Source organism: Nannospalax galili, unplaced genomic scaffold, assembly GCF_000622305.1.
Source record: "Nannospalax galili isolate Female #2095 unplaced genomic scaffold, S.galili_v1.0 scaffold1991, whole genome shotgun sequence".
Classification (NCBI taxonomy): domain Eukaryota; kingdom Metazoa; phylum Chordata; class Mammalia; order Rodentia; family Spalacidae; genus Nannospalax; species Nannospalax galili.
The window spans coordinates 73,833-85,540 of NW_008329820.1; the positions used below are offsets into that span (position 1 = coordinate 73,833).

Below are 11,708 nucleotides of genomic sequence, written 5' to 3' on the forward strand. Positions count from 1 at the left end.
TGAGAGATACCCCATTATCTGATGCTGAAGTAACCTGGTTCACTGACCGGAGTAACTTTTTCCAGGACAGCAAGAGCTATGCAGGAATGGCTGTAGTATCATTAACCAGCATCATTTGGGCAGAGCATCTGCTCACTGGCACTTCAGCCCAAAAGGCTGAACTTATTGCCCTAACTAAGGCACTGGTACTGGGAAAGGACAAAAAACTTAATGTGTATACAGACAGCTGATATGCCTTTGCCACCGTGCACGTTCATGGGGCAATATATCGGGAACAGGGCTTAGTAATGGCAGAGGGAAAGACTATCAAACATAAAAAAAATCCTAATGTTGCTGAACACTCTCTGGCTGCCAAAAAAATGGCAATTCTCCACTGCCCAGGTCATCAAAAAGGGGACGATCTGATTTCCCAAGGAAACGATTGAGTGGATCAGGTGGCTGAACAAGCTGCCCTCCAAATTAACCCAATCTTTGGTCACCACACTAATTGGCCCAGGTGACCCAAACCTCCCCAAAAAGCCCAAATACACTGGGGAGGACCTGAAATGGATGAAGGGACTACTGAGGACCCAATGCCTGGAAGGATGGTGGAAGTCAGCAGAAGGGAAGCTGATCCTCCTGGAAAAATTAGGAAAACAAATGTTGGCAGAAATACATGTTCTTCCCACATGGGCATCAAGAGGATGCACAACTTAATTCGACATGCTGACGTAAAAATCAAGGATGCTGATTTAAAGATTAAAGACATTGCCAATGGCTGTAAAGCTTGCCAACTCACTAATGCGGTGCCAAATATTAGAAACCCAGGAATCAGACTTCAAGGGAGAAAACCTGGAGCCTATTGGGAAACGGATTTCACTGAGGTAAAATCTGGAAGGTGCGGATACCACTATTTGCTAGTCTTTGTAGATACTTTATAAGGATGAACTGAAGCCTTCCCTACTAAACATGAAATGGCTCAAATGGTGGCGAAGAATCTGTTGGAAGACATCCTCCCCAGGTATGGCTTTCCACAGATGATAGAGTCATATAATGGACCGGCTTTTGTGTCCAAGGTAAGTCAGAGTCTGGCCACAGTTCTGGGGATTGATTGGAAACTACATTGTGCTTACAGACCCCAGAGTTCAGGACAAGTAGAGAGAATGAATAGAGCTGTGAAAGAGACCTTAACTAAATTGACCTTAGAGACTGGTGGTGACTGGGTGACTCTCCTTCCATTCACACTCTATCAAGTGCATAACTCCCCTTACCAGATGGGATTAACCCCCTTTGAGATCATGTTTGGAACGCCCCCTCCCATTATTCCTAACCTTCAGGCAGAGAAGATTACTGAATTTAAAGATCGGGACCTGTTGGATGACCTCAGGGGAATCCAATGTTCTCATAAACATGTATGGCCTAAACTACATGCTCTTTATGAGACAGGACCCCCCTCCAGAACATCATTGATATCAACCTGGTGACTGGGTCTACATTAACAGGCATTGGCAAGGATCCTTAGAGCCACTGTGGAAGGGGCCTTATTGTCATCCTACTGACCACCCCCACAGCCCTCAAAGTGGATGGTGTAGCATCATGGATCCACCACATACATATACAGCCAGCTGACCTGTTCACTGTAGAGGACTGTGCATCCCCAGCTTCAGGATGGAGAGTTTCAAAGGACCCCAACAATCCGCTCAAGCTAAAGCTCATCCAATTTTCAAACTGTTGACTGTATATAGTCTGTTCCCCATGATAGCTGCTCCTGCTCTGGGAAGCCCACATCAACCTATGAATCTGACTTGGGTCCTCCAGGATGTAATAGGAGGTAATATTTTGCTTCAGATCTCCCAAGTAGCGCCTCTGGCTACTTGGTTCCCAAATTTGTACTCCTGTTTAAATGCTTCTTTGATTTCAATCTTAAGTGAAGTGCACATCCTTATGCTCTAACTAACTCTCCAGGCCCATACAGAAAACCAGGCCGGTTTTATGTTTTCCCAGGGCCTGGAACTCCAAAATACAAGTCCCAGAGAAACAGGTGTGGAGGGGATAGCAGTACTTATTGTGCTTGCTGGGGCTGTAAACAATGGGACACATATGGTGGACCCCCCCCATGGAGGAGATCTTATTAAGGTGACATGAGAGCAACCGATACCCACTATCAGTGCCTCCAGAGTCTGGGTGATGAAGAACATGAGATGAAGGAGCGCCCATGATTGGGCCCCCAAGGTACTAGTCAGAGTGGGGAATGAGAGACCTGAGTGACTCCATCTTGGATAAAACCTCCATGGGACTGACCCAGCCCTGAACCCTGTTCCAGGAAAAAACACAAAAAAGTATACTTGGAACAGATAAAGAACAACTCCCCCGCCAACAGTCAATTAACCAGGGACAGGAAAGTATTAAAAGTCCAGATGTCTCTTCAGATTTCCTGAAGGCAGCAGTTTATGGTTTGGTACTGGGCTGAAACCAATCAGATGCTTACCAGGCTGGAGACCCCCTACTTGCTGAACTTGCTGAAATAAACCTATAAAAACCTCTGTCTCCCAAAGCAAGGGGTCTCACATCTGAGATCCGCTGGGTTGGTGACAGTGTGGGCCCAAGCTTAAGCTTGCAACAATAAAAAAAAAACCCTTGTGTGTTTGCATTGGTCGGCTCCTTGGTGGTCTTTGGGATCTCGTGAACTGGGCACAACATAAGAAATTACATGTGTATTTGGCTATGTGTATTTGGCTAGGTTTATAGCCCACTGAGTGGGCTTTAAGTCCAGTTAGGTAGCTGTTGATTACCCCCAAGATAAAAGTGCCACTACTGCACCAATGTTGTTTGCTGTGCTGGTCATTGTTGTGATTATTAGGCCTTAAAGCTGGAGTTGTATCATCAATTGATGTTCTCCCTTAGCAGCCTACACAGTGCCCAATAAAAACATTTTTTCAAAAATGTACTACAATTTAATCATCCATAAAAGCTGTAGTTTAATCTGACAGTAAAAACACAAGAAGCAGTATTAGAGTTGGTTTAGTACATTATATATTTCAGCTTTGAAATACATAGAAATCAGTTATCCCAATTTTTCCCTATAAAAGACCCATTTTCCAAAGCATTATGCACAATTTAAATTAGAATATAATGACAAATGATATTTCATAATTTTAAATATAAGATGAAGTCAATGGCTCAAAAAAGTTAACTTATACAATGAGTTTGAGGGGAGATTTCATTCACCTGTATCATTACAGATATGAAGTATAATGGCTCAACTTTTTAGTGCTTGACAGGGAGGAATCAATATAAAAAGGCCTATATAAAATCATCTTTTTAGCCGGGCGTGGTGGCGCACGCCTTTAATCCCAGCACTTGGGAGGCAGAGGCAGGCAGATCTCTGTGAGTTCAAGGCCAGCCTGGTCTACATAGTAAGTTCCAGGACATCTGGGGCTACAGGGAGACCCTGTCTCAAAAAGACCAAAAGAAATCATCTTTTTGTAGTAGTAATATCTAACATCTGAAATGATCAAGTACATTTATTTGTACATCTGTCATAACTGCTATTGAAAAGGAGAAATACTATTGTGTTATTTTCCAGGAAATATGCACAGAGCAATTTTTTCTCTGGGGAACTTGTGCAAAGCAGCATAAGATCTAAATTCTTTGCATAATGTATAAACCAGGAGAAGCCTCTTCAGATTTAGTTTTTAAAGTCTGGAATGCTGGCCCTTTCCAATGAAGTGACCATTCTTCCATCCTGTAATCTGGCTCAGAGCTGTGGCTGACTTCACATCTCAAGCAGCAGACATAATTTCATTTTAGGCTTCTTTTCCTCTGGTGTTTTTCTATTTATCTCTCTGAATGGGTGATAAAATGTCTCATTTACATTGATCTTTGACTTTGCAGAAGATTCTAAAAGGCATAGTTACACCAATCTTGCTAAATTCTGGCCTTGTTCTTTGCCAACTACTCACCCATCTTCCAGGTTACATTGATTGGCAATCAAAATCATTGCACATCTGTGCCTTTAACTCATAAAATCTGTTCTCTCAAGCCTTGTAAGTCATTAAATGTGAACTGAGCTGTAATTGAATACACTAGTGCAAGCCCTTGGCCATCTCCCTATACAAATCCCTCATTGCTGTAAACTGCTCTGTCCCTAATGCATCCAGGATTTCCAGCATACATGGTTGACAATCTACTTCAACTTGCTTTCTGTCGGACTCTTCTATAGGTTGGGTAATATTTTTCAACAAAAATTATTTGAACAAACTGAATTGTCAGAGCAGACTTCCCCATGCCACTTGAACCAAAGATGATCTGTCCGGGGTCAGCAGGAGAAAGGCAAGGTCCCATCTGGTTGTCAGGCATCGCCGGATGGAGGAGGAGTCCAGGGCCACCCGGTTTTGGTGGGTGGGGGGACACAATAACCTCTTTCTCTAAGCCCTGGCCAGGCCCCTCCTTCCCAGCAGCGGCAGTGGAGAAAGAAGGAGCTGCCTGGACTTGGGCTGCCGCGCCCGTCTGCACCTCCTGTACCCACCCCTGCACTCACCAACCCAATAAAAAAAAATGTTTAAGTGCCAGTTCTGACACATTCTGATGTATGGTACTAGGTTTAATAATAATCTAAATATAGAAGCCATTTTCTGATGGTGATTTTATTAAGCAATGTATGGAACACATCACAGATGTATGTAATAAGCTTTGAAAAAAAGCGTGAGTGGGTATTTCTAAAATCAGTTTTTCTCACCATCCTATAGCCATGTGAATTTTAGAAGTTAGAAAACATGCTGAAAAAGTTTCAAGGACAGAGCCACTAATTTATGCTTTGGCCCAACTTGTCCTTGTTATTTTTTACATTTGTATTTTCTTTAGTTGGGTGTTTCACGTGTGTGTCATATCAAATGTATGTAGAGGTCAGAGGACAACTTGTGGGAGTTCTCTCCTTCTTCCATGTAGGTCCTCCTCCATGTAGGATCAAACTCAGGTCCTCGGGCTTGGTGGCAGACACCTTTACCTACCAAGTCATCTCATAGTCCCTCAACTTGTTTCTATAAGCAGTATTGACGGTGAATATAATATCACTGAAGGAATATCTTATTGGGTGTATTAGAAGACACAACTAAGTTAAGATATTTATATGAGGCAATAGGAAAAAGCATGTTAAAGCACTTTCTCCATCCATTGTCAACATACCTGGGACAGTCACTGATGGTGCCCTGGCAGCAGTATGTAAAAAGATAAGGACTTTTGTAAAAATCAATAGATGACACAATTACCACCCAAACCTTCTGTTTAATGAATTATCATTACATTGTATATCAAGAAAATTTATAACCAAAGGATGAAAATAGATGACTTAATGCAAATCATTATATGACTGAATTTCATAATGACCAATGAATTCAATCATTACCATATTAGTTATTTTTTCTCATTGCTGGGATGAAATGCCTGTTGAAAGCAACTTAAAGAAGTGGTTGCTTTGGACCACAGATCAAGGGTGCAGAGAAAACAGAGAAGTGTGGCAGCAGGGAGCCAAGGCAGCTGCTCACATCACATCCACACTCAGGAAGCAGAGGCTTGAATGCATGTGCCAAGCCTGGTCCTCTAAGTCTAGGACCCAATCCGTGGAATGATGGGTCTTCCCACCTACAATCTTCCATCTTGAAAGTCCCCACAAAATATTCCAAGAGATTTGTCTCCTAAGTGATTCTAGGTCCTGCCAAGTGGACAATAACTGCCACAATCACCAATTCAAGGAATGTCTTAAAAGAGTTGGTGCTTGGGGCTGCAGAGATGGCTCAGTGGTTAAGAGCACTGGTTGTTCTTACAGAAGACCCAGGTTCAAATCCAAGCACCCACATGGCAGCTAACAGCTGTCCATAACTCCAGTCCCAGGGGATCCGACAGCCTCTTCTGACCTCCACAGGCATTGCACGACACGGGTGCATTTACCTACATGCAGGCAATACACGCATACACTTAAAATAAAAATTAAAAAAATTTTTAAGGTGTTGGTGCTGATTATGGTGAGACGTGGCTAAGTAAGTTTGGACAAAATGTTGAAAAAATTATAATTTGTTACATGTCATCAAGCCATTTATGATATCAAAAACAAAATTTGTGCCAGACCTTAATGATGAAAACTGACTTACAGATTTAGCATGTTTAATGGTTTTAACCACTTATTTAAGTGAGTGAAATTTGCATCTTCAAGGTGAGAACCAACTTCAGTAGAATATTTCAAACCATAAAAGAGTTCCAAATGAAACTAAAATTATAAAACACTTAAACTAAGGCCAACAGTTTTCTGTTTTGCTACATTGGCTAAGCAAACTCTTGTGAACAGTAAAAAAAAATCTTGCTTTTGATTTGACATAAGAATCTGAAAACAAAGTTCAAGATTTCCATAGATAAAATATTTTGATATATTTTGTCTGTATTTCCAGTTGAAACAAATATGATTACTTGACCATGCCTCAGTCCCATCATTGCTTTTGGACACTCCTACATTTGTGAGCACATACTTTGTAAAGCACACTGACGGGAAAATTGAACTAAAATATCTGATGGGCTCCCTGAGAACCTATGGAGAATTACAATTTCCACCAAAGCAGATACTGATGCATTAGTTTCTCGAATGTGGTGTCAAGTCCCAGTGAATTTATATTGCCCTCTTTTCCTTTGCTTTTATAATAACAGACCAATATTACCATCTTAATATTAATTCTTCTGGTCAGTGATTTCAGAAGGTGTTCCCATTTATTGGTGTATTCTTTAATTCATTCTAACAACAGCTTCTAGTTGTCTTTCTGCATGTCCTTCATCTTCTTTGTTGAATTTGCTAAGTAATTTATTCTATTGATTTTGCTTTCTTAATCTCCTTTACAGATTGCTTGATAATTCTATGTAGAAAAAAATGACTTCCATAATTTGATTTTGTATCCTGAAACTTTGTTGGATCTGTTTTTCTGTCTCAAAAGTAGATTTCTATCTATGAATTATTAGAATTTTCTACATTCTGGACTGAGATAGCTTTACTTCTTTTAAAATGGGATGTCTCAAAAATGAAAAAAAAATCAGTTTTATTACTTACTTTGTAAAGCAAACCTGCTAGAAGGTTTTAAAGTTTTTTCAAACGGGGCACTACATAAGTTTTGTGTGAATACCTTTTTACTTATCTGTGGTGGTAGGGATCATGAAAATTATACATAGAACCTTTTTATTCTCATCAGCTCATGTTAGCATTTCTTTGTTTAATGCGTGACACCCCCCGCCCCCTGGACACTTCTTCCTCCAGAGAAGCCAAAAGTTGGGACCCTCTTGCTATAAAGATTCTGCCTTATCCCTCCTTCAGCCTCCCAAAATTTCAGCCATGACAAGAAGTTTGTTATCAGGTTGAAAATTCATGGGGAGAAGTCCCAGTGCTGCTCATCCCCCAGCTCCAGACACTGTGCCAGGTAAGAACCCTGTCCCTGGATGTGTATAGGGTTGGATATGGAAATCGGGAGAGTAGTCTGCCAGTGCCCACCTCTACTTCTTTAAAAAAAATTTTATTGATTCTTTGAGAATTTCATACAATGTATTTTTATGATATTCAGACTCTGTCCCCCCGCCTTACTGCCCCCCCAACTTCATGTCCTGTATTATTAGTTTTATAAAGACCTATTGAATCTAACTGGTTTCCCCAAATGCTCTTGGGTGTGAGTCCAACCCCTGGAGCCCAGTCAGCCTACCCAGCATCACATCCATATCCATAAAAAACTGACTCTCCTTTTCCTAGCAGTTATCAATTGAGAGTAGTTCCTCATCCAGGGCTGGGCTTCTTGCTCACACGACTATCCATGCTGGGTTCTTGTCTGACTTGGGCTTGGATAGGTCTTTTGTGTGTTGTCATAGTTGTGAGTTTATGTGTCTAACTTCCCTGCTAGATGGAAAACTGATGGAGCTCAGTTCTCCAGAAGGTGAACCAGGGGCAAGATACAGTCCAGCTGTCTCTTGAAAATAAATTAATATTTAGAGATTGGTGGGACACCGCCTCTCAGTCAAGGGCAGAAGACTGCCTTGGGATAGTAAGAATGATAGTGGATGGGCTTGTGTTTTCCTTTCTCATGGACTAGAGCTCTGGGAAAGAGTTTGGTTAGGTAACAGAAAAGAAAAACAACACTTTACTTTGAACATTGCTTGATTTATGTTTTGCATGCTGTATTCTTGGCTGACCCTGGTCATTAAGTATAAAAAGCCACTCAGCATTAAACACTCATTTCTCCACCTGAGAGTTGGGTCCTTTCCCTTCAGTCATTTCATCATCCACCAGCAGACCCGAGTCTCCACAGGAAACAGTTCTCTTGTATTCATCCACTTCCTCTGTCCCTTACAATCTTTCTAGCCCCACTTCGACAGCATTCCCTGAGCCTTGGGAGGAGAGGGTATAGTATAGGTGTCCCATTGAAGGCTGAGCACTCTGCAATCTCTTATTCTCTGCACCTTGACCAGATGTGGGTCTCTAGATAACTGCTGCAAAAGCTCTGGTGAGAGTTGATAGATGCATTAACCTGTAGGTTTAAGTCATTAGGAGTTGGTTTATAGTATGTCCATTTAGCAGAATAAGAGTAGTAGGTTCTCCTGTACAGCCTGTGCCCTGTCTAGACACAGGTTCCTAGGCCTGATATCTGTTTTGGGTGAAGTGAACCTTAAATCCTATCACAAATAGGTCATTTGCTCCCATAACATTGATGGATAAATCATAACAGCCCAGTCATTATTGTAGCTCACAGGTTTCATAGCTGGGTAAGGTTGATGATTTACCTTTCTCTTCTGATATCATTCAAAACACCTTAAATCACTATGAAAATGAGCCAGTAGAGATGAAGATTCAAAGTTTAAAACCATACTTCAATTTTTATATTTTATGTGTATGAATGTATTCCCTGTGTATTAGTCACTTTTCTGTTGCTGTGATAGAAACACTCACCCAAGCAATTTATAGAAGGAAGAATTTATTTGAGCTTATAGTTCCAGGGGAATTACAGTCTGTCATGGCAGGGAGCATGGTGGCTGGAGGTGGCTGGAGCAGGAGCAGCAGAAGCTAAGCTCTCACATCATCATGCAGGCACAGGAAGCAAGAGAGAAACTGGAGATCCGGTAAGGCTTAAGAATTCTCTAACCCCACCCCCAGTTACGTGCTTCCTCCAGGATAGCCACACCTTCTAAAACTCCCAAAACAGCGCCATCATCTGGGGACAAAATGTCCAAATACTTGGAGCCTATGGGGGACATTTTCATTCAAACCATCACACCCTGCATGTGTGTAAGTCTACCCATGTTGTGCAATGCCCGCAGAGGTCAGAAGAAAGCATCAGAGCCCCTGGAATTGGATTTATAGACAATTGTTATCCACCATGTGGGTGCTGGGAATCAAACCCGGATTCTCTGCAAGGTCAGTCCAGTGCTCTTAACTGCTGAGCCATCTCTCCGTTCCCCATATTTTATTTTGTACAGCAGTACAAGTTAATATCAAAACACTCTGATATAATTATTTAATGTAATTTTACATGTATGAGTGTATATAAGTATATCCATGTGTACAGTGTCCACAGAGGCCAGAAGAGGATTCCCAGGAAATGACTGGAGTTACAGAATATGTGGGTGCTGGGAACCAAACCTGGGTCCTCTGCAAGAGCAGCCAGTGCTCTTAACTGCCGGGCCATCTCTCCAGCCCCATATTTGATGTACTTTTTTTTTGGTCTTTTTGAAACAGAGTCTCTCTGTAGCCCCAGCTGTCCTGGAATTCACTATGTAGACCAGGCTGGCCTTGACCTCACAGAGATCTGCCTGCCTCTGCCTCCCAAGTGCTGGGATTAAAGGTATGCACCACCACACCCAGTTTGATGTACTTTTCAACAGAAGGAAAATGGGAAAAATTTCAGAGTAGCAAACTAATTTAACAACAAAAAGTTGCACACTTCTTCTAAGTGGACACCTCTCCTTTATATATAAAAAAGTGTTCCATTTTCTAATCTCTGACTAATACTCAAGCAACTTTCTTGATTTATTTGTGTGTGGTTCTAAATCTTTGTTCTCTCCTTTGCAGTAGCAAGAAGATTTCACAGAGAAGACATTGAAGAAAATCAATTTTCCCTAAGGCAAGAAACTGATGTCCAGATAGACTTCAGAAACTATGTGATCACTGAATAAAATGATGGTGGAGTGCTCAGCTGTAAATAGGACATTTATCTAATCATGCCCCTGCCCAAGACTCAGGAAACGTATCAGAAGAGGAAAGGGAGGGTAGGAGAGGAGAGGAGGGAAGGACACCCAAGGGACCATGGTGTAGGGGAAAGAGGGAAGTAAGGAACGGAGATGATGGGAGACAGGAGGTATTGGGGGGAGGGTTGGAATAATGGGGGCAGTGTGACTAAGAAGGGAGGGAGGAGGGAGGCCAGATGGGAGGAAAGAGTAAAGATGAGTAAATCTCGGGGGGTTAGGAAATCTAGAGGGAAAATTGATGCCTTAGAAACCCTAAGAGAAATGCACATATAGTGTTTGAACATTAATGCATATGTATACCTAGGAGCTGGTTGGCAGGGTACACAGTGCCAGACAGAAGAGACTTTCCTTAGAGTGACAAACATGCCATACAGAACTCATCAAAGAAATTTCTTTTTGCAACAGGTGGAGGCTACTGTAGAGTTGCACATCTAGTCAGGCACAGAGACCACACACCTAGGAGATGCTCAGCACTAGGTGACACATCTGCAGTCATATCTCTACAACTAAGGCTCATGGAACATAGCAGAATAAGGAGTAGAGAGAGGGCTAATGAACCCCCCAACTTTCACTAGCAAGGCTTCCATGTACATCAGAGTGTGATGCACACATAAGGCCACAACTGGCCAAGTTTTGGAGAATAAGAGACTGTAGAGTGTAGGATAGGACTCCTATATGGAACCTCACCCACCCATGGCTCAGAGACCATTATGAAAGAGGAGGCAGAAAGTTTGTAAGAGCCATGGCTAGTTCATGAACACAGGGAGGTGGAGGCTTCCAGGCAAGTGGAGGCTTGCTCATGTGAACCTGCACCAGCAGTGATGTCCAACTCAGGATCCACGCCAGCTCAGTTGAACAAGGGCCCAAAGGGGAGGTGAGAAATAGGTGGTGGGTCAGCACTAAATGGAGAACCATTTGAGGTCGGTTCCTGCTGGGTGAGGGAGAGTATGGTATACATACAACCACTGGATGGGCTGACTAGACTCCAGTGGACACATTTGCACTGAAGGACATTTGGGTTCAAATCCAGAATGAATAGGACTTAGCATGTATGGCAGAGTGCATAGGGTTTGGGGGGGGCATGAATAGGGGAGGGGTCTGGATGTGAGTGGGAAATATTGTATGAAATTTTAAAAGCTCAATAAAGCTGGCCATGGTGGCACACACCTTTAATCCCAGCACTCGGGAGGCAGAGGCAGGCAGATCTCTGTGAGTTCAAGGCCAGCCTACATAGCAAGTTCCAGGACAGCTGGGGCTACAGGGAGACCCTGTCTCAAAAAGACCAAAAAAAATTCTTTTAAAAAAGAGGAAATGGGCTCTCCTGGCCTGCTCTCCTATCCTCAGGCCTCTTGGGGTGGGTCTATTGCGGAGCCCTCCATGCCTTGACTCCCCCGGCCTCATTCGCCCTTCTATCTCTCCCGCTGTTCTTTGCTCCTGGTTTGGGCCCTGCGCCATTCCTGGTCTTGGGC

General features: G+C 42.6%; 1 pseudogene; it reads right to left on the reverse strand.

Moving 5' to 3' along the window:
• Positions 1–3,754: 3,754 nt before the first annotated feature.
• On the reverse strand, positions 3,755–4,338 carry LOC103741226 (annotated as a pseudogene).
• Positions 4,339–11,708: the final 7,370 nt, after the last annotated feature.